The sequence below is a fragment of the Pocillopora damicornis genome, chromosome 1 (genome assembly GCF_964200805.1).
Source record: "Pocillopora damicornis chromosome 1, jaPocDami1.2, whole genome shotgun sequence".
NCBI classification, from domain to species: Eukaryota; Metazoa; Cnidaria; class Anthozoa; order Scleractinia; family Pocilloporidae; genus Pocillopora; species Pocillopora damicornis.
Window position 1 is genome coordinate 9,300,759 of NC_142670.1, and position 21,104 is coordinate 9,321,862.

Genomic DNA, 21,104 nt, shown 5'->3' on the forward strand with positions numbered 1-21,104 from the left:
ACCAGTGATTTCGCCAACGTCACGTTCGCCAACGTCTTAGGTCGCTTCGCCAAAGCGAAAAGTCGCTTCGCCAACGTCCTACTGGTCACTTCGCCGATGTATTAGTTTACTCTAAATAAAAATTTACCATTACTTCTTGCTTCTGTGTGTTATTTACTTGACTGAGCTGACTTGATTTCCCCGTTCGAACGTAGTTTCCTTCCGTTATTTTGTTCGGACTTAGTTTCCTTCTCTTGTACGCGCAACTTAAAATACAGTGGGCCCACATAAATGCACGGAGGTTTTGTAAATAAGTTTTGCATTGAAAATATTTTGTGAATCAGAAGGTTTTGTAAATAGGTTTTCCACTAAAATATTTTGCACTTGTAAATATTTATAAAAGTACGTATTGTAATTAAAATGTTGTTGATATTATACTTGTTATATTTTATTTCTGACTCGTTTTGAAGGCTGGAAAACAAACTCTGATTGCCTCTGAAAAATTGTAACTCGTTAATTCACATCGTAACGCATTTTTGAAGTAAAATTTTGAGTTATACATTTTTGGAACACATTTGGAAGCCATCGGAGTTTGTTATTCAACAGTTTTAAATTACCGCGATGTTAGTGCTCACACGCCGGCTTTTTCTGGATCTGTCAAAAATATGCAAATTGTTTGGAAGTCAGCCAAGCGAAACTAGCATTAACTTAAAATGTTCTGACCCAAGTATCAGCATTACATCCGAAGCATCAGTAAGCACCCTTTTTACTAAGTTATTACTAAGTTATTACTAGATATTTGGCGTTGGCGAAGTGACCAGTAGGACGTTGGCGAAGCGACTCATCGCGTTGGCGAAGCGACCAAAGACGTTGGCGAACGTGACGTTGGCGAAATCACTCGTTGGCGAAATCACTCGTTGGCGAAATCACCGCAATTCGTGCGAACAGTAATTGACTTCCTTATTCTCTGACGCGTTTCGTCCAACTGTCGTAACTTCTTCAGGGAGTTTTAGTTAACACTAAACGCCTATATTTATAAGCCTTTGTAAGCGGCTATTGCGAGGGCCAATGACCATATGGGTTTGGCTGGACCTACGAGTAGGAAGAGGCAAAGTTATGAAAATTTGAACATTTCTTTTGAAAATTTTTTAGGCAAAGTGAGAAATATTTTTTAAGAGCCACGGTTTTAGCAGAAAATTTTCAAATTTGAAAAATTGAAGAGGATTTTTATAGATGATGCCTGGAAAGCAGTTGGCAAATGAGGTTAAGATGGCTCGTGTACTTTAGAGAAATTGTGGTTTATGTTCTACTCATTCTTTCTTAAATTTAAGTGGTATAAATACCTTGTCTGATAAAGTAGTGTGATACAATAGCAAACGAGATATACTCGTTCCAATACAGCGTCATGTGATGAACAGCCTTTATTAATATTAGAACAAGTTTTATAAAATCATTTTACTCTTTCTTGTTATATAGCCGAAAACTGTTCGAAGATTGGTTTTGCCATCACTGCAAACAGTCAAGGTACTTCGAAATGATTCAGTGCGAGAGCTACTGCCACTGGTTTGACTGGTAAGACGATTTTTTGTTTGTTTGTTTTTTTCCTTTTCTAGGTCTAGTGCAGTTGATAGAAATTAAAAATATCGGTCGCAGCGTCACGCAACATTGCGTGATTTTCCAAACGTGACATGTAGCTGCTGCGTTATTTAAAACGTAGAAACTACATGACCCTGTAGAAATAAAAGAGGGCTTCATTTGCAAGCACTGTAGGCTTCAGCATAAGAAAAACCTAATAAATCGGTCTTTCACTTTTAATCGCAGTGTATAAATTATTTAGCCAGAACGAAAAAAAATAATATACGCATGAGTTGGAGTCATTCCTGTCGACGGTGAAATACAGGAATGGCTCCAGTCCCCAGTCGTCCGCCTGAACTTTTGTCTTTTGTCAGCGGAGCTTGGCAACGGATGACTTTTTCGTCCCCGGAATATCGCTGAACGACCTCGCTGAATGAGATAGACTCTGCCTTCTCTTCGTTATGTGAGCAGCCATATCTTGTTTGACACATCGGTGTTTTCACATTGACATTTCATTGTTCCGCTTCGAGACACGCGGTTAACAATACTCACGAACAAGGAGTTAAGATATAACTTATTAAATTTTATTATTTTTATCATCCAATCACAGAACGGAGCCATTCCTGTATTTAGTCGCTAGTCCATGTGGTAACGGTCGCCATTTTTTTAAGTCTTGAAACTCTGCTGGGGGTCTCGAACCAAGATAAAACCCAGGCCTTAAACTACTTGAGTGAGAATTACTGTTCAACTACAAACTCACCAATTTGATTTCGCGCTCAAAACGCGGGTTGCAGATTATTTGCTTACGCGGCTTCACATCCACTAGCCCACGTAAAGCCCTCGTGCAATGCCTAGCCGTGTGCCCGCGGTGTTTTCATTTGGAACGAATCTGTGACCTCTGTTTTAGCCAAAATTGTTGGAAAAGCTTTAATTCATGTGACAAAAAAAACCGTTTAGGTACGAAATTATACAGGCTACAAGCATTTCTTTTTTTATTCTTTTGTGGGAAATCAGGGTGGGAATCGAAAGAAAATCCATTTTTCACTCTCGGGTAGCCGATCAGAACACAGGTTTCCGGCTCGCTCTCGGGTCCTACCATAACGTATAGATAGACATTGGGTAAATGTGTCAACAAAAATGAAAATTCAACCCCAGAACCACGATGAATACGATTTATTGATCACGTATGAAAACGAAACCTCACCAACCACATCATTGATTAATCATCATTTAAAAAAAATTGGAACGTCATTCCACCTCCTCGCAAAACTTGACAATGTAATCGTCGACGGTGAGTAAATTTTTGTATTCAAATGTTCGAACTACGTATCTACAAGGTGGTTAGAAGTATCATTTCTAACTTTTTATCTGTCAGAGTTCAGTTTTAGTGGCTATAGCTTTTCGCGCGATGACGGACAAAATGGGCACGATGCTCGAGTGTTGACATCGTGCGTTGGAAGATAAAAATGTGGGCACAGTAAATACTGATATTGGAGCAGAATTCTGTTCTGTAAGGCTTAACCCTCGACCTCCTGCACAACAGCCCGGCGCCCCACAACCTAAGCAGGCAGAGGTTTAACGATTATCACATGAGCGAAAAAAAAAAATTAAAAAGTAGGATGTTTATGTCATTGTGCTATACTCGGGATTAACGAAAATGAAAACCTAAAAGATCTTGTATGAGTCCTAGTCTCAACTTGGCCGATAAATAGTAGAACAGCATAGCTCCAAAATAGAATCATCGATCACGAAATAAACAATGATACACGATTTTCTGTTTCGAGTTCGATGAGCTCATATTCAGCTTCTTCAATACTGCCGGGTGTTACCAAGAGCACCGTTTTGTTACACACTTGTGGAGCAAATCACAATTTCAGAGGAGTTAAGGTGAGGACAGAATAAGTTAATAGCGACCTAATGCAGTGAATGAGATAAACGGGTATTGACTATAGATACAAATAGAAATAATTTGAAACATGAGACAAAAGGATGAAAGAAATATTGATCTTGTTTACTCGTCACGAACGCAGGATCGAATCTTAGACTATCGGATTTTACGATCAGAAGTTCTCACATATAACTATAGATTTCTCGTTAATGAGCCATGACATATAATGGATACATAAAGGATCATCCTGCATACTGCTTAGATCATCAATGCCGAACGTTTCATGTCTTGAAATACATAATGATAGAAAGGAAATTTCAAGCTCTTTCGTAACAAGGTAAAAAATCATTTTTAACCGACGACCGAAAAAAAAACCCTATCTGTCAGATCAGGCTAAACGACAGATTAAATATCAATGCTAACATGTGGATAAACATACCAGACCTTGAAGTAGCTTATTTATCTTCCCATGAGGGGTCTATGACGCTGCAGCATTTCTGATTCCAGTATCACGCGCGTCACTTGTCTGTACGAACTGTTATACAATTATTTATGGTCTCGCTTACTGCATCCAAACTCAGCAAAGAATTCTGGAGCTCAAAGAGACAGAGCTAAGGCCTCAGATTTCTATCACAAATTAAAGACAACTGGTTCAGTAACAGTTTATTCATAAAATTCTTGTAGGATACATTGAGGGTTTCTGTACACAAAGATGCATGGAGCACATAGATTTAAAAAATTTTTAATATCTTCCTCAGATATTTCTTTAAGAAGAATGCTTATGGTATTCGCTTTAATTCTTTCCAAGACGCGAAACGATTTAAATATGCTTTTCTCTAGATACAACGAGAAGTCAAGTATTTTCCTTGGAAAAGAATTCTATTGGAGTTAAATTTATTACAAGCATTCTTGAGGTGAGGAAACATAACCAAGAAATATGTAGCATATTATAATCGAAAGACGAGAAAATTGGAAAAAAAATCTACATAAAGAATATATATTATTGATGTGATTTCTTTAGCTTTGTATCTCCCTCTGGTGATTTCACTTGACACCTACGCTTTTGACTGCAAAAAATAATTAGTGCAGAATTGGCGGGAGTTATTTACAAGAAAAAAGCTTACCATTATTATTTTTAGAAACTTTATGAAGTCGTCTCGGTGAGAGCGGAAAATGAAAATTTGAGAGAATTGTAACGCTAATGGGAAGATGACCAAAAACAAATTTGTATCATATTGAACGAGGGATATATCAAGTTGATCACTTGAAGAGAAATTTCATTGTTACAATATAACTCACGGTGTGAATTCACCCTTATCGATTCAGTTACGGCAGAGTGTAACATGTCCTGCTCTGAGAAGAAAAGGGGTTTTGCGGATTGCGAGTGTTTTGCACTAAAAGGGAAAAAGCTGAATTTAAATTACAGAATTGATTAATCCCCATGGAGAAACATGTAAACAAGTAATAATCATAAAAAGAATAAAAAACAAACAAACAAAAAAACAAGCGCAATAACTTTCTTAAAGAAGAACAGTAATTTTGATCACGAAACTGGGGATTAGACGAGGTTAGATCTTTCAAACTCGTCAATATGTAACCATCATTTTTTCATCGAAATTGTTGTAAAGCAAAAGGTTATTCCCAATATTTTGAGGCATGTAGAATTAACAAATGACATCGTTTGGAGAATAGAAGGATTCAGAGGATTAATTTTCATTCTGCAACTGATTAGAGCTGTAGAGCTAATGTTGTCTTTAATGAAAGATCGCAATCTTATTTTTCTTGCGGCTGACAACAATCAACTTTAATTCAGTCGAATTTACTCGGTTTATTGTTGTCAGATGCCGAAATGTTTCTTTGGTTTCTCTCATTTGACTCGTGGTTCAATAGTTTGCACGCGATGCAATTTCCTAAATCCTTAAATTCCTGGAAGTGATATAACTTGTAGAGATTTAAATGTACGTGATTGTTATGTGGCAGAAGCGCGTGATGAGTATGTGACAGAGCTAGATAACGTGCTGTATATAATTATAGCTCTTGTCAAAGTCAAAACCAGCAAATATCTCTCCAAAACAAACGAAGTTTGAAACAAAGCTCGAGGTTAAAAAGAAAAATACACAATTCCTACGTTTCTTTTGATATCTTAACATTCGCGATATATGGTAAGACTAACGGTAATATGGTTGTCGGTGAAATACCAGAATTTTTTCAGTTTCCAAGACGTGACATATGCATATTCACTGCACGCTGTAAATGTGCCAATTTTTCTTCACATATTAAAGTATCAAGGTCGTCATTAGAACCAAATTTATCAACATGACAGTTTTACTTTCCATGTAGGCTTTTTTTATGTTTTTTTTTACCTGAAGCTGAATTAAATTCTTTTTTTAAGGAAATATTTCTTGTAATAAGAAATTTTTGTATTACAATGTTCGAAATTGAATTGGTTTTCCGACGAGCTGAGCGTCGGTGCAGCGGATCTCTATTTTCGATGCTGCTATTTAAAAAATTGTATTTGATGCAAATTTTCAATCAATATCTTTTAAATAAAAAAGGATTATACATGTCCAATTTTGGATACGAATATATTTGCTTGAATTGAATTATTTCTTTGAAGGTGTAAGAGATGTCATGAAAACTCGATGGTAAAATTCGTATCCACACGCGATTATCTGATACCTCCTATATGCGTTTGCATTCCTGAACGAGTGTGAGCCTAAGAAGGCTGTACATTGGCCAATTTCTCTCACTGCATTTTAAGCACCGAGACGAAGACTTCCTCAGCAAAGGATTAAAGGATATATTACATAATAAAAAAATATTTTCATGCACCGCGGAATTACCAAATGAATCTGCTAGTCTCGTTGTGATTTTGTTCTGTTTTGTTGTTATTTGGGACGAATCTGTGACCTCATGTTTTCATCAAAAATACCGGAAAAGCTTTTATTCATACGACAAAAATAAACTGTTTAATTACGACATTATTCGAGGTATTCAACAGACTACAAGCATTTTTTTAATTTTATTTAACTTTTTTGGGAATCAACGAGGGAATGAAAAGAAAACACATTTTGCGCTCTTTGGTAGCCGATCAAAGCACAGGTTTCCTTGCTGTCTCGCGGGTCCCACCACAACGTATAAATAACAGAGAAATTGGGAAAACGTGTCACCAGTAGTGAAAAATTCAACACCAGAATCACGATGACTACGATTTCTTGATCACGTTTAAAAGGGAACCTCCTCAACGACACGGTTAATTATCCTGGTTTTTTTAAACGCTTTGGAACATCAATCAACCTCCTTGCGAAACTTGACACGGTAATCGTCGACGGTGGATAAATTTTAGCCTTCAAATATTCGAACTACGTATCTACAAGGTGGTTAGTAATATCATTTCTAACTGCTTATCTATCATAGTTAAGTTTCAGTAGATATACTTTTTCGCGCGATAACAGAAAACATGGGCACGTTGTTTGAGTGTTTACATCGTGCGCTGGAAGATAAAAATGTTGGCTCAGGTAGTGCTGATATTGGAGCAGAATTCTGTTGTGTAGGGCTTGAACCCTCGACCTCCCGCACGGTAGTCCAGCGCCCTAAAACCTAAGCAGGCGGTGGTTTAACAACTATCACATCAGCAAAAGAAATTTAAAAGTAGGATGTTTTTGTCATTGTACTATACTCAGGATTAATGAAAATGAAAACCTAAAGATCTTGTATGAGGCCCAGTCTCAACTTGGCGTATAAATAGAACAACAGCAAAGCTTCAAAATAGAATCATGGATCACGAAATAAACAATGATACACGACTTTCTGTTTCGAGTTCGATGAGCTCATATTCAGCTTCTTCAATACTGCTAGTGATACTAAGTGCACCGTTTTGTTACACATTTGTGGGGCAAATCAAATTTTCACTGGAGTTAACGAGGTGAGGACAGAATAAGTTAATAGCGACCTAATGCAGTGAATGAGATAAACGGATATTGACTAAAGATACAAATAGAAATAATTTGGAACAGAAGACAAAAGAATGAAAAAAAAGTCAATCTTGTTTACTCGTTATGAACGCAGGATCGAATCTTAGACCATCAGATTTTACAATCAGAAGTTTTCACATATAGCTATTGATTTCTCGTTAATGAGGCATGACATACAATGGATACATAAAGGATCATCCTGTATACTGCTTAGATCATCAATGTTGAAAGTTTCATGTCTTCAAATACATAATGATATAAAGGAAATTTCAAGCTCTTTCGTGACAAAGGAAAAAATCGTTTTTAACCAACGACCGAAAAGAAAAAACCCTATCCGTTAGATCAGTTTAAACAACAGGTTAAATATCAATGCTGACATGTAGATAAATATACCAGACCTTGAAGTAACTTATTTATCTTCCCATGAGGGGTCTATGACGTTGTAGCATTTCTGATTCCAGTATCATGTGCGTCACTTGTCTGTCACTTGTCACGAACTGTTCTAAAATTATTTATGGTCTCGCTTTCTGCATCCAAACTCAGCAAAGAATTCTGAAGCTCAAAGAGACAGAGAGCTAGGGCCTCAGATTTCTCTTCCAACTTAAAGACAACTGGTTCAGTAACAATTTATTCATAAAATTCCTGTAGGATACACCTAGGGTTCTGTACACAAAGATGCATGGAGTACATAGATTTAAACAATTTTTAATATCCTCCTCGGATATTTCTTTAAGAAGAGTATCTATAGTATTCGCTTTAATTCTTGCCAAGACGCGAAACGATTTAAATATGCTTTTCTCTAGATACAACGAGAAGTCAAGTATTTTTATAGGAAAAGAACTTTATTGGAGTTAAATTTAAATTTATTGCAAGTATTCTTGAGGTGAGAAAAGCTAATGAAGAAATATGCAGCATATTATAATCGGAAGACGAGAAAATTGGAAAAAAAAGTATACGTAAAGAATACATATTATTGATGTGATTTCTTTAGCTTTGTATCTCCCTCTGGTGATTTCATTGGACAGCTACGCTTTTGACTGCAAAAATATTAAGTGCAGAATTGGCGGGAGTTACTTACAAGAAAAAAGCTTACCGTTATTATTTTTAGAAACTTTATGAAGTTGTCACAGTGAGAGCGGAAAATGAAAATGTGAGAGAACTGTAACGCTAATGGGAAGATGACCAAAAACAAACGTGTATCATATTGAACGAGGGATATATTTAGTTGATCACTTGAAGAGAAATTGCATCGTTACAATATAACTCATGGTGTGAATTCACCCTTATCGATTTAGTGCGGGAAGAGTGTAACATGTCCTGCTCTGAGAAGAAAAGGGGTTTTGCGGATTGCGAGTGTTTTGCACTAAAAGAAATTGAGCTGAATTTAGATTACAGAATTAATTAATCGCCATGGAGAAAAAAGTAAACAAGTAATAATCATAAAAAGAATAAAAAAACAAACAAACAAAAAAACAAGCACAATAACTTTTTTCAAGAAGAACAGCAATTTTGATCACGAAACTGGGCATTAGATGAGGCCAGATCTTTCAAACCCGTCAATATGTTACCTTCATTTTTTCATCGAAATTGTTGTAAAGCAAAACGTTTTTCTTAATATTTTGAGGCATGTAGAATTAACAAATGACATCGTTTGGAGAATAGAGGGATTCAGACTTTAACAGTTTAAAGGTACAAATTAATTTTTATTCTGCAACTGATTAGAGCTGTAGAGCTAATGTTATTTATAAAGAAAGATCGCAATCTTATTTTTCTTGCAGCTGACAACTTTTAACTTTCATTTACTCAAAATTTCTCGGTTTATTGTCGCCAGATGCGGAAATGTTTCATTGATTTCTCTCATTTGACTCGTGGCTAGCAAACAGGCAGTGAGAATACTCAAAGTTTTATCAGATAGAATTCGTTATCTTTGAACTAAAACTTAATTTCCGTATCTACTTTGAAAGGAAACATGTAGCAGCTAGAGGGGAGAATATGAACAATTAGATCACGGGAGTTAAAGGTTTAACTGTACGTGATGATTATGCGGCAGAAGTGCGTGATGAGCATGTGACAAAGCTAGATGACGTGCTGTATATAATTATAGCTCTTGTCAAAGTCACAACCAGCAGATATCTCTCGAAAACAAACCAAGTTTGAAACAAAGCTCGAGATTGGAAAAAAAACACAATTCCTACGTTTCCTTTGATGCTGTAACATTCGCGATATATTGTAATTATAACGGTAATGTGGTTTAGTGAAAAAGGTAAAAAACGTTCTCTGGTTAAAAAGGTAATTTAGTGTTAACAACTGGGTTGAAAACGTAAATTAGCCACCGTAAAGGGTAAAAAAGCTGACGTTTCGAGCGTTAGCCCTTCGTCAGAGCGATTAGAGGAATTGTGGGTTGTGTGTGGATTTATATGTAGGAAGTGGAGCTACGCCATTGGTGGGAATGTGGTGACGAGAAAACAGGAATAAATAAGTTGAATGAAAAGCGCTCGTTGATTACGTGGGGATTAAGGGTGCCGATTTGGAATATAAATTTTTGTTCTAATGTTTTACGGCTTTCAAAATCAGAGGCAATGTGCCAGTTTTTCGATAAACGCGGCTATCCTGTTTCTGTCGTTCAAGCGGGCTACCACCGTGCCCAACTAATCGATCGACAGGCAGCACTACAAACGGCCGAGAAGGAGAACACTGACCGCATTCCATTTACTCTTACATCTCACCCTACAACCACGCAGTTAAATCTATCATTCTTAAAAATTTTAAATTACTCCAAAACGATTCAGAGACTGGCACTATCTTTTCGCAACCCCCACTTATTTCATTCAAACGCGACAAAAACATAGGCAACTTTTTACTCAGGAGTTCATTTCAAACCTATGACCAACCTGGAACTTTTAAATGCGCTCGCTCACGATGCAAAACTTGTCCTTTCATTCATAACGTAGAGAAAAAAACGGGACCCAAAAGATCCATTAAGATCATTGATCACTTTACGTGTATCTCCGCCAATGTTATTTACTGCATAACTTGCACTTATTGCAATAAGTTAGACATCGGCGAAACAGGAAGACGAATGGGTGACCGATTCCGAGAACACCTTCGCGATGTGGAAAGAAATGACAAGGACGCATCCAAACCAGTCGCTAGACACTTTAATCTTCCTTATCATTCTAAACAGCATATGGCAGTTTGCGGCCTTTCCTTACATCTAGGCAGTTCGGAAAGCCGTAAAACACTAGAACAAAAATTTATATTCCAAATCGGCACCCTTAATCCCCACGGAATCAACGAGCGCTTTTCATTCAACTTATTTATTCCTGTTTTCTCGTCACCACATTCCCACCAATGGTGTAGCTCCACTTCCTACATATAAATCCACACACAACCCACAATTCCTCTAATCGCTCTGACGAAGGGCTAACGCTCGAAACGTCAGCTTTTTTACCCTTTACGGTGGCTAACTTACGTTTTCAACCCAGTTGTTAACACTAAATTACCTATTATACTCTCCCACCGACGCAGCACCACAGTTTCCTTAGAAACTTACCCCTTTATTCATCTGGTTAAAAAGGTTTTAAAATATGAGCTTTCGGCTATTATACTATAGCCTTTAACGAATGTAAAAAATATAAGCGCGTGAATGGAAATATATACAGGGAAGGTTGTGAACCTCAAAGTCAATCGCGTGATTGTTTTTGACTCTTGGGCGCTACCGTGATAGACAAAGGCAATTACCGCGTTCGAAAAACACTAGGATCTTGGCATACCGCAAAAACTGTCGGCGCAGACAAGAACTCTAAACCGTTACCAAGACAATACTCTATCTTATTGTAATTTGATTCTATTTTATTGTCCATTTCTTAGCTTTTTACACTCCTATTGTATTTTTTAGTTTTTAATTTTTTCACACCCTCCCCTGTATATATTTCCATTCACGCGCTTATATTTTTTACATTCGTTAAAGGCTATAGTATAATAGCCGAAAGCTCATATTTTAAAACCTTTTTAACCAGAGGACGCTTTTTACCTTTTTCACTATGTCATATCCTGGTTACAGTTCAATTTTTAATGGTAACATGGTTGTCGGTGAAATACCAGAATTTTTTCAGTTTCCAAGACGTGACATATGCATATCCACCGCACGCTGAAAATGTACCATTTATGTCTTCACATATAAAAGTATCAAGGTCGTCATTAGAACCGAATTTATCAACATGACAGTTTTACTTTCCATGTAGGCTTTTTTTAAGGGTTTTTTTTTTTTACGTGAAGCTGAATTAAATTCTTTTTTAAGGAAATATTTCTTGTAATAAGAAATTTTTGTATTACAATGTTCGAAGTTGAATTGGTTTTCCGATGAGCTGAGCGTCCGTGCAGCGGATCGCTATTTTCGATGCTGCTATTAAAAAAATTGTATTTGATGCAAATTTTTAATCAATATCTTTAAATAAAAAGGATGATACATGTCCACTTTTGGATGCAAATATATCCGCTTGAATTGACCTATCTCTTTGAAGGTGGAAAAGATGTCATGAACACTCGATGGTAAATTTCGTATCCACGCACGATTATCTAATACTCCCTATATGCGTTTGCATTCCTAAACAAACGTGAACCCAAGAAGGCTGTACATCGGCCAATTTCTCTCAATACATTTTTAGAACCAAGACGAAGACTTCCTCTGCAAAGGATGAAAGGATACATTACATGATAACAAAATATTTTCATGCACCATGGAATTACCAAATGAATCTGCTAGTCTCGTTGTGATTTTTGTTTTGTTTTATTTTGTTTTCATTTGGGACGAATCTGTGACCTCATGCTTTCACTAAAAATACCGGAAAAACTTTTATTCATATGACAAAAATAAACTGTCTAGTTACGACATTATACGAGGTATTCAACAGGCTACAACCATTCCTTTTTTTTTCCTTTTTTGGAAATCAACGAGGGAATCAAAAGAAAACACATTTTGCACTCTTTGGTAGCCGATCAGAGCGCAGGTTTTCTTGCTCGCTCGCGGGTCCCACCACAACGCATAAATAACAGAGAAATTGGGAGAACGTGTTAACAAAAGTGGAAAATTCAACACCAGAATCAAGATGAATACGATTTCTTGATCACGTATCAAAACGAAACCTCGTCAACGACACGATTAATTATTCTGGTTTTTTTAAACGCCTTGGAACGTCAATCCACCTCCTTGCCAAACTTGACACGGTAATGGTAGACGGTGAATAAATTTTAGCCTTCAAATGTTCGAACTACGTATCTACAAGGTGGTTAGTAATATCATTTCTAACTGCTTATCTATCATAGTTCAGTTTTAGTAGATATACTTTTTCGCGCGCTGACAGAAAACATGGGCACGATGTTTGAGTGTTTACATCGTGCGCTGGAAGATAAAAACGTGGGCCCAGTAAGTGCTGATATTGGAGCAGAATTCTGTTCTGTAGGGCTTGAACCCTCGACCTCCCGCACGGCAGTCCAGCGCCCTACAACTTAAGCAGGCGGTGGTTTAGCAAAAAAAATTAAAAAGTAGGATGTTTACGTCATTGCGCTATACTCCTGATTAATGAAAATGAAAACCTAAAAGATCTTGTATGAGGCCCAGTCTCAACTTGGCGTATAAATAATGAAACAGCATAGCTACAAAATAGAATCATGAATCACGAAATAAACAATGATACACGATCTTCTGTTTCGAGCTCGATGAGCTCATATTCCGCTTCTTCAATACTGCTGTTGTTACCAAGTGCGCGTTTTGTTACACACTTGTGGGGCAAATCACATTTTCACAGGCGTTAAGGTGAGGACAGAGTAAGTTAATAGCGACCTAATGCAGTGAATGAGATAAACGAGTGTTGACTAAAGATACAAATAGAAATAATTTGAAACATGAGACAAAGAATGAAAGAAATATCAATCTTATTCACCCGTCACGAACGCGGGTTGGGAGTGGAGGGGAGGGAAGGAAAACCCTTCACTTTCCTCTCAAGGACTCGAATTTTAGACCATCGGATTTTACAATCTGAAGTTTACCCACATAGCTATAGATTTCTTGTTAATGAGCCATGACATACAATGGATACATAAAGGATCATCCTGCATACTGCTAAGATCATCAATGTCGAAAGTTTTTATGTCTTAAAATACATAATGAAAGATAGGACATTTCAAGCTTCTTCGTGACAAAGGGAAAAGACCATTTTTAACCGACAACCGAAAAAAAACCTCCCCTTCAGATCAGGTGAAACGACAGATTTGATATCAATTCTGAAATGCAGATTAACATACATGTAGATAAACAAGCAGCGATGCAATTTCCTAAAGCCTTAAACTCCTGGAAGTGATATAACTTGTAAATTATCCCTGAAAAATCAATACATTATCCAGCAAACAGGTAATGAGAATACTCAAAGTTTTATCAGGTAGAATTCGTTCTCTTTTAACTAACACCAAATTTCTGTACCTACTTTGAAAGGAAACATGTATCAGCTAGAAGGGAGAATTAACAATTAGATCACGGGAGTTAAAGGTTTAACTGTATGTGATGAATATGCGGCAGAAGCACGTTATGAGCATGTGACAAAGCTAGATAACGTGCTGTATATAATTACAGCCCTCGTCAATATCAAAACCAGCTATTATCTCTCGGAAATAAACGAAGATTGAAACAAAACTCGAGGTTAAAATAAAGAGATGCAAAAAAAAAAAAAACACAATCCCTAAGTTTCTTTTGATACCGTATCACTCAGATATAGTAATAATCACGGAAATATGGCTGTCACTTTCCAAAACGTGACATCTCCACCGCACGCTGTAAAGGTACCCTTTATATCATCGCATCGCGCAGAATGCCTGGACAGCATTAATTATTCATCAGCACCGAAGCGGGAGATTGAATGCACTCGCGCCTTGAAAAGCCCATAATTAGAGAAGAGAGGGCCGAAACTAGCTTAGTAGCGTTCATAGAATTCGGTTTTCCAATTTCCAGAAGCAATAATTGACAAACCCAAGAGCAGGTTTTTGAAGAGAAAGGGTTAATCTTTTATTTAAGCTTAAAAGAGGAAGTTTGAGAAAGTATAAGGACTATTCCTGAGCCTTTGAAAATGACGAAAAAACTGACGTTTTAAGTATGAAGGCCGATTTCAAAAGCGATTTTTCAAAAACTCAAACCGGCTTCCAAAAATCCAAGAGCGGGAAATAGAAGATGGATCTTTCCTGAAACAGAATCTGTTTTAACTTGGAAGAATTGCTGAACGACAACAACTATTCCTCGCAGTTTTAAAATTTGTAGTCGAAGTTCCTTTCCAAAAATGGATTAGTTGAGACACAGGCGGCCCAAGCCCACGTCTCGAGAAAAAGCCAACGATGAGTTCATGAACGCGTCACGCGTTGTGTGACTCGGTGTTAAGTTACGGGAGGAACCGTTGAAAATTTGAACACGTTATAAGGAATAGTATGGGGAATGAAATATGGTCGATTTACAACGAAAAATATTTCGAAATATGAATATTTTACGCGTAAAATCAATAAAACTTACTCATGCCCTGTGTATCCGTCGTAGTTTCTGGCGATTTCTGCCGTTTTAAGCTTGCTTTACCATCACTGTTATCCATGCCATGGATAACAGTGATGGTAAAGGAAGCTTTTCAAAAAACCAAAGAAACCTGATCTTATTTCTAAGGTAACTGTAATAGCTAATCTAAGGTCAAACTAACTTGCAACCCTTTAAAAGTTTTGAGGAAACAAACAATTGTTATTGTACAGCAAACATGTTTATGAAACAAGAAATTCTTATTGTTTGACCTCAGAATATAGCAAATATGTTTATAAAATGTGAAATTATAATTGTTTGATCTCAGAATACTGGAAATATGTTTATAAAACAAGAAGTTATTGAGTTTTTGTGAGCCGGTTTGAGTTTTTGAAAAATCACTTTTGAAATCGGCCTTCATACTAAAAGTGTGCGTTTTTTCATCATTTTCAAAGGCTCAGGAATAGTCTTTATGCTTCCTCAAACTTCCCCTTTTTAAGCTTAAATTAAAGAATAACCCTTTCTCTTCAAAAACCTGCTCTTGGGTTTCCCACTTATGGCATCTGGCAATTGAAAAACCGAATTCTATGAACGCTACTAAGCTAGTTTCGGCCCTTTCTTCTCTAATTATGGACTTCTCAAGGCGCGAGTGCATTCAGTCTCCCGCTTCAGTGCTGATGAATAATTAATGATCTCCAGGCATTCCGCGCGATGCAATAATATAAATGGTGCGGTGGAAATGTTACGTTTTGGAAAGTGACAACCATCTTACCGTGATTATTACTATATATCGCGAGTGATGCGGTATCAAAAGAAACTTAGGGATTGTGGGTTTTTTTTTTTTTTTGCATCTTTTTATTTTAACCTCGAGTTTTGTTTCAATCTTCGTTCGTTTCCGAGAGATGTTTGCTGGTTTTGATATTGACGAGAGCTATAATTATATACATATATGTTATTTGCCGGCTGGGAGGTCCGTATGGTGAAAAACTGTGACCGAGGTCTTGAAAATACTGCCCGAGGTCGTAGGCCGATGGCACCATTTCAAGACCGAGGTCACAGTTTTTCACCATACGGACCGACCCTTAGCCGGTAAATAACATATTTATTGTTTTTAAACTTGACGAAATTCTTTCCGAAAGAACCCGGATGATTTATGGCCGTTAATACGGCAAGATCTTCCATAAACTGAACAATTTTTGAGTGAGTAAATGGTAGTTGAAATAGAGGTGATGCAAATTTAAGAGAGATGCCTCAGTGAAACATTTTCATTTCCGTAACGATAAAGGTGATTTAAAAGGCTTCCAAACAAACTTCGAAACATTATTTTTACAAATATCTGTCACAATCTGACACCTGTCAATTAGAGAGCGCGCAAGAAAAAAAAAGCGTAGGAACATTTGAAAACCAACAGAACTAGTTTGGCAAGGACTGTCACGACAATATTTTCTTCAAAATCAGTCAATGATCTAACGGAAAGTATTATTCACTCTCATCGACCATTCATTCATGTACGAAGATTTACCTCTGTTCATTAAGTAAATGGCGAGGAAAGTAATTGTGAGTAAATTCAATTTTTTTATTTTGAAGTTGTGAGAGTTTGCTCGTTTGTTTGCTGTAATGGCGTGTTTAACTCTGGTCTTTCCTTCACAAAAACTAAATTGGAACGGCACACTCCAACGAGACACAAGAGAATTTAATGCAGCCTTTTCTCAAAAAACATCCTTCAATTTCTGTTGTGCAATTTACGGTACGAATGTCCAAATTGAACGGAATTGGAAAGACTCACCGGGAGCGTATATTTGTTGTAGAACTTAAATTAAAACCTCGCTCGCTATTTCACTATGAAAAAATTGCTCGAGAAAATTCAGATATTAAATGAATGAAAGTTCCATCGTTCAGTTTAACTGTAACCAAATACCTCACGTTTCAACTTTCTAGGTACTTTTTGTGAACGATTAAAATTAATTGCAGACGGTTTTTAGGCCGCTTGTCAACCAACGTAATGACAATATTGTTTATACAAATTCATTCTGAAACCAATATTTTTCTGTCAACCAAAGTGATTTGATAGAGAGAAAAGAGAGGATTCATAAGTTATTTATCGGCTTGAGGTAGTGACCGACGTGTTTGCTTAAAAATACTGCCCAGCCGGAAAACGAGGTATATTTATGAAAAATGACAACGAAAGTTGAGATGTACTCGGCGACTCACGAAAGCGTTACCGTGGCCCGTGGGCAGAGATAGGAAAATACTGACCGGGTAAAGAACCAATCAGATTGCAAGATTCGTTACCGTGCCCTCTAAAAAAACAATAAAGCACGTTATCTAGCTTTGTCACATGCTCATCACGCGCTTCTGCAGCATAATCATCACGTACAGCTAAACCTTTAACTCCCGTGATCTAATTGTTAATTCTCCCCTCTAGCTGCTACAAGTTTCCTTTCAAAGTAGATACGGAAATTTGGTGTTAGTTCAAAGAGAACGAATTCTACCAAATAAAACTTTGAGTATTATCATTGCCTGTTTGCTGGATAATGTATTCATATTACAGAGATAAGTTACAAGTTATATCACTTCTAGGAGTTTAAGGCTTAAGAATTTGCATCGCTGCATGTTTATCTACATGTATATTACCTACATTTCAGAATTGATATCAAATCTGTCGTTTCACCTGATCTGAAGGGGAGGTTTTTTTTCGGTTGTCGGTTAAAAATGGTTTTTTTGTCACGAAGAAGCTTGAAATGTCCTATCTTTCATTCTGTATTCTAAGACATGAAAACTTCGACATTGATGATCTTAGAAGTATGCAGGATGATCCTTTATGTATCCATTGTATTTCATGGCTCATTAACAAGAAAGCTATAGCTATGTGGGTGAACTTCAGATCGTGAAATCCGATGGTGTAAGATTCGAGTCCTTGAGAGGAACTTTAAGATTTTCCTTCCCTCCACTCCCATCCCGCGTTCGTGGCGAGTGAATAAGATCGATATTTCTTTCATTATTTTGTCTCATGTCTCAAATTATTTCTATTCGTATCTTAAGTCAATACTCGTTTATATCATTCACTGCGTTAGGTCGCTATTAACTTATTCTGTCCTCACCTTAACTCCTGTGAAAATGTGATTTGCCCCACAAGTGTGTAACAAAACGGTGCACTTGGTAACACCAGCAGTGTTAAAGAAGCTGAATATGAGCTCATCGAACTCGAAACAGAAAATGGTGTATCATTGTTTATTTCGTGATCCATGATTCTATTTTGGAGCTTTGCTGTTTCACTATTTATACGCCAAGTTGAGACTGGGCCTCATACAAGATCTTTTAGGTTTTCATTTTCTTTAATCCCGAGTATAGCACAATGACATAAACATCCTACTTTTTATTTTTTTCGCTGATTTGATAGTCGTTAAACCACTGCCTGTTTAGGTAATAGGGCGCCGGACTGTCATGCGGGAGGTCGAGGGTTCAGGCCTACAGAATAGAATTCTGCTCCAATATCAGTATTTACTGAGCCCACATTTTTATCTTTCAACGCACGATGTAAGCATTCAAACATCGTGCCCGTTATGTCCGTCATCGCACGAATAGGTATATCTACTAAAACTGAACTCTGACCGATAACCAGTTAGAAATGATACTACTAAGTACCTTGTAGATACGTAGTTCGAACATTTGAAGACAAAAATTTATCCACCGTCGACGATTACCCCGTCAAGTTTTGCGAGGAGGTGGAAGGACGTTCCAAAGCGTTTAAAAAAGCAGAATAATTAGTCGTGTCGTTGACGAGGTTTCGTTTTCATAAGTGATCAAGAAATCGTAGTCATCGTGGGTCTGGGGTTAAGATTTTCACTTTTGTTGACACGTTTACCTAATTTCTCTGTTATTTATTCTTTAAGGTGAGACCCGTGAGCGAGCAAGAAAACCTGTGCTCTGATTGGCTACCCAAGAGAGCAAAATTTGTTTTCTTTTAATTCCCTCGTTGACTGCCCAAAAAAGGAAAAAAGGCTACAAATAGAATCGTTGACTGCCCAAAAAAGGAAAAAAGGCTACAAATAGAATCATGGATCGCGAAATAAACAATGATACACCATTTTATGTTTCGATTTCGATGAACTCATGTTCAGCTTCTTCAACACTGCTGGTGTTGCCAAGTGCACCGTTTTGTTACACACTTGTGGGGCAAATCACATTTTCAAAGGAGTTTAGGTGAGGACAGAATAAGTTAATAGCGGCTTAATTCAGTGAATGAGATAGAAGAGTATTGACTAAAGATACAAATAGAAATAATTTGAGAGATACGACAAAAGAATGAAAGAAATACCGAGCTTATTTACTCGTCACGAACGCAGGATTGAATCTTACACCAGCGGATTTTACGATCTGAAGTTCTCAGATCTAGCTATAGATTTCTCGTTAATGAGCCATGACATACAGTGTATACTTAAAGGATCATCCTGCATACTGCTAAGATCATCAATGTCGAAAGTTTCATGTCCTCAAATACATAATTTGACACTCTCGACCATCAAATCTTGTTTGCCAAATTGGAGCACTATGGTATCCGTGACGTGGCTCTACAGTGGTTTAAAAGCCACTTTCCTTGTCGCCAGCATTTTGTCCAATTCAATCAAGCTTGCTCTCCAATGCAAACCATCAAGTGTGGTGTCCCTCAAGGTTCGATTTTAGGCCCTCTATTGTTCATTCTACACATAAATGACCTCTCTAATGCCTCTGAATTAACAGACCCTCTGCTTTCGCTGAGGACACCAATATCTTTTATTCTCACTCAAACAAAAATTGCTTAGAATCCGCACATAATGATGAACTCCAAAATATTGATGTTTGGCTAAAATGCAATAAGCTCTCAGTTAATATAAAGAAAGCTAACTACGTAATTTTTAAACCCAGACAGAAGAAATTTACCTCCGGCATTTCTCTCTCCTTTGGATGTAAAACCCTAGTTTAACATAACCAAATTCCTTAGGGTCGACATTTATAATCATCTCACCTGGAAACACCATATTAGGTATTATATTCAGGTCTCGCTTTTTCCTATCCTCTACAACCAAACTCACTTCGTACTACACCTTAATTTATCCTTATATCGTCTATTGTAACTGCGCCTGGTCGTCCACGTACGTATCTAACTTAAATAGAATTTATTACTTGCAAAAGCGAGCTGTGTGGGCTATCACCAACTCAGACTATCGCCCATTCCGCCCCTTTTTCCTCCAAACTAAGAATTTTAGATATTTTCCAAGTCAATACGTTTGAAATCGCCAAATCCATGTTTTATTATAGAATAACTTATTGCCTCCATTGCTTCTCTATCTTTTTGTAACGAATAGCCAAATTCACATCTATGGTACCAGAACACCCAGTAATTATCGAACGCATTTGTGCTGTACAAATCTCAAGCAATTTACAATTCGCTACCGAGGTCCAAAAATTTGGAACTCTCTTCACGTTTCAGTCACTCGTTCGTCAAACCTTCTTAGTTTTAAGACGAAAATGCCAGATTTTTTATTTAAATAATCACTGAATTGGCTTAGCCGCATATTCACAGCACTTTTTCTTTACTTTATTTATTAAGCTAAGTGACATGGCTCTCCCATAAGCCCAGTGGCTTCTTAGGTCTCCTCGCCTTCTAGCTATAGTCGTTGTAAATAAATTTTCTCTATTGTGTAAATAAGGCAAATAAAAGATGATGATGATGATAATGATAGAAAGGAAATTTTAGGTTCTTTCGTGACAAAGGAAAAAATCATTTTTAACAGACGACCCAAAAAAAAAACCCTATCCGTCAGATCAGGTTAAACGACAGATTAAATATCAATCCTGACATGTAGATAAATATACCAGACCTTGAAATAGCTTATTTATCTTCCCATGAGGGATTTACGAAGCTGCGGCATTTCTGATTCCAGTGTCAAGTGGGTCACTTGTCTGTATGAACTATTATCCATTTATTTATGGTCTCGCTTACTGCTGTTTTGAGGAGAAAAGGGGTTTTGCGGATTGCGAGTGTTTTACACTAAAAGAAAAAGAGCTGAATTTTAATCACAGAATTAACTAATCGCCATCAAGAAACATGTAAACAAGTAATAATCATAAAAAGAATAAAAAAAAACCAACAAACTAAAAA

The 21,104-nt window shown here is 37.0% G+C and overlaps 2 protein-coding genes across 2 annotated transcripts in view; both read left to right on the forward strand.

Moving 5' to 3' along the window:
- The window catches only part of LOC149051840 (replication factor C subunit 1-like), a 362,202-nt gene that overhangs the window by 68,193 nt on the left and 272,905 nt on the right, over positions 1-21,104 (forward strand). The gene's annotated exons all lie outside the window — the stretch shown is intronic.
- The window catches only part of LOC149051846 (uncharacterized), a 34,449-nt gene that overhangs the window by 1,048 nt on the left and 12,297 nt on the right, over positions 1-21,104 (forward strand). The gene's annotated exons all lie outside the window — the stretch shown is intronic.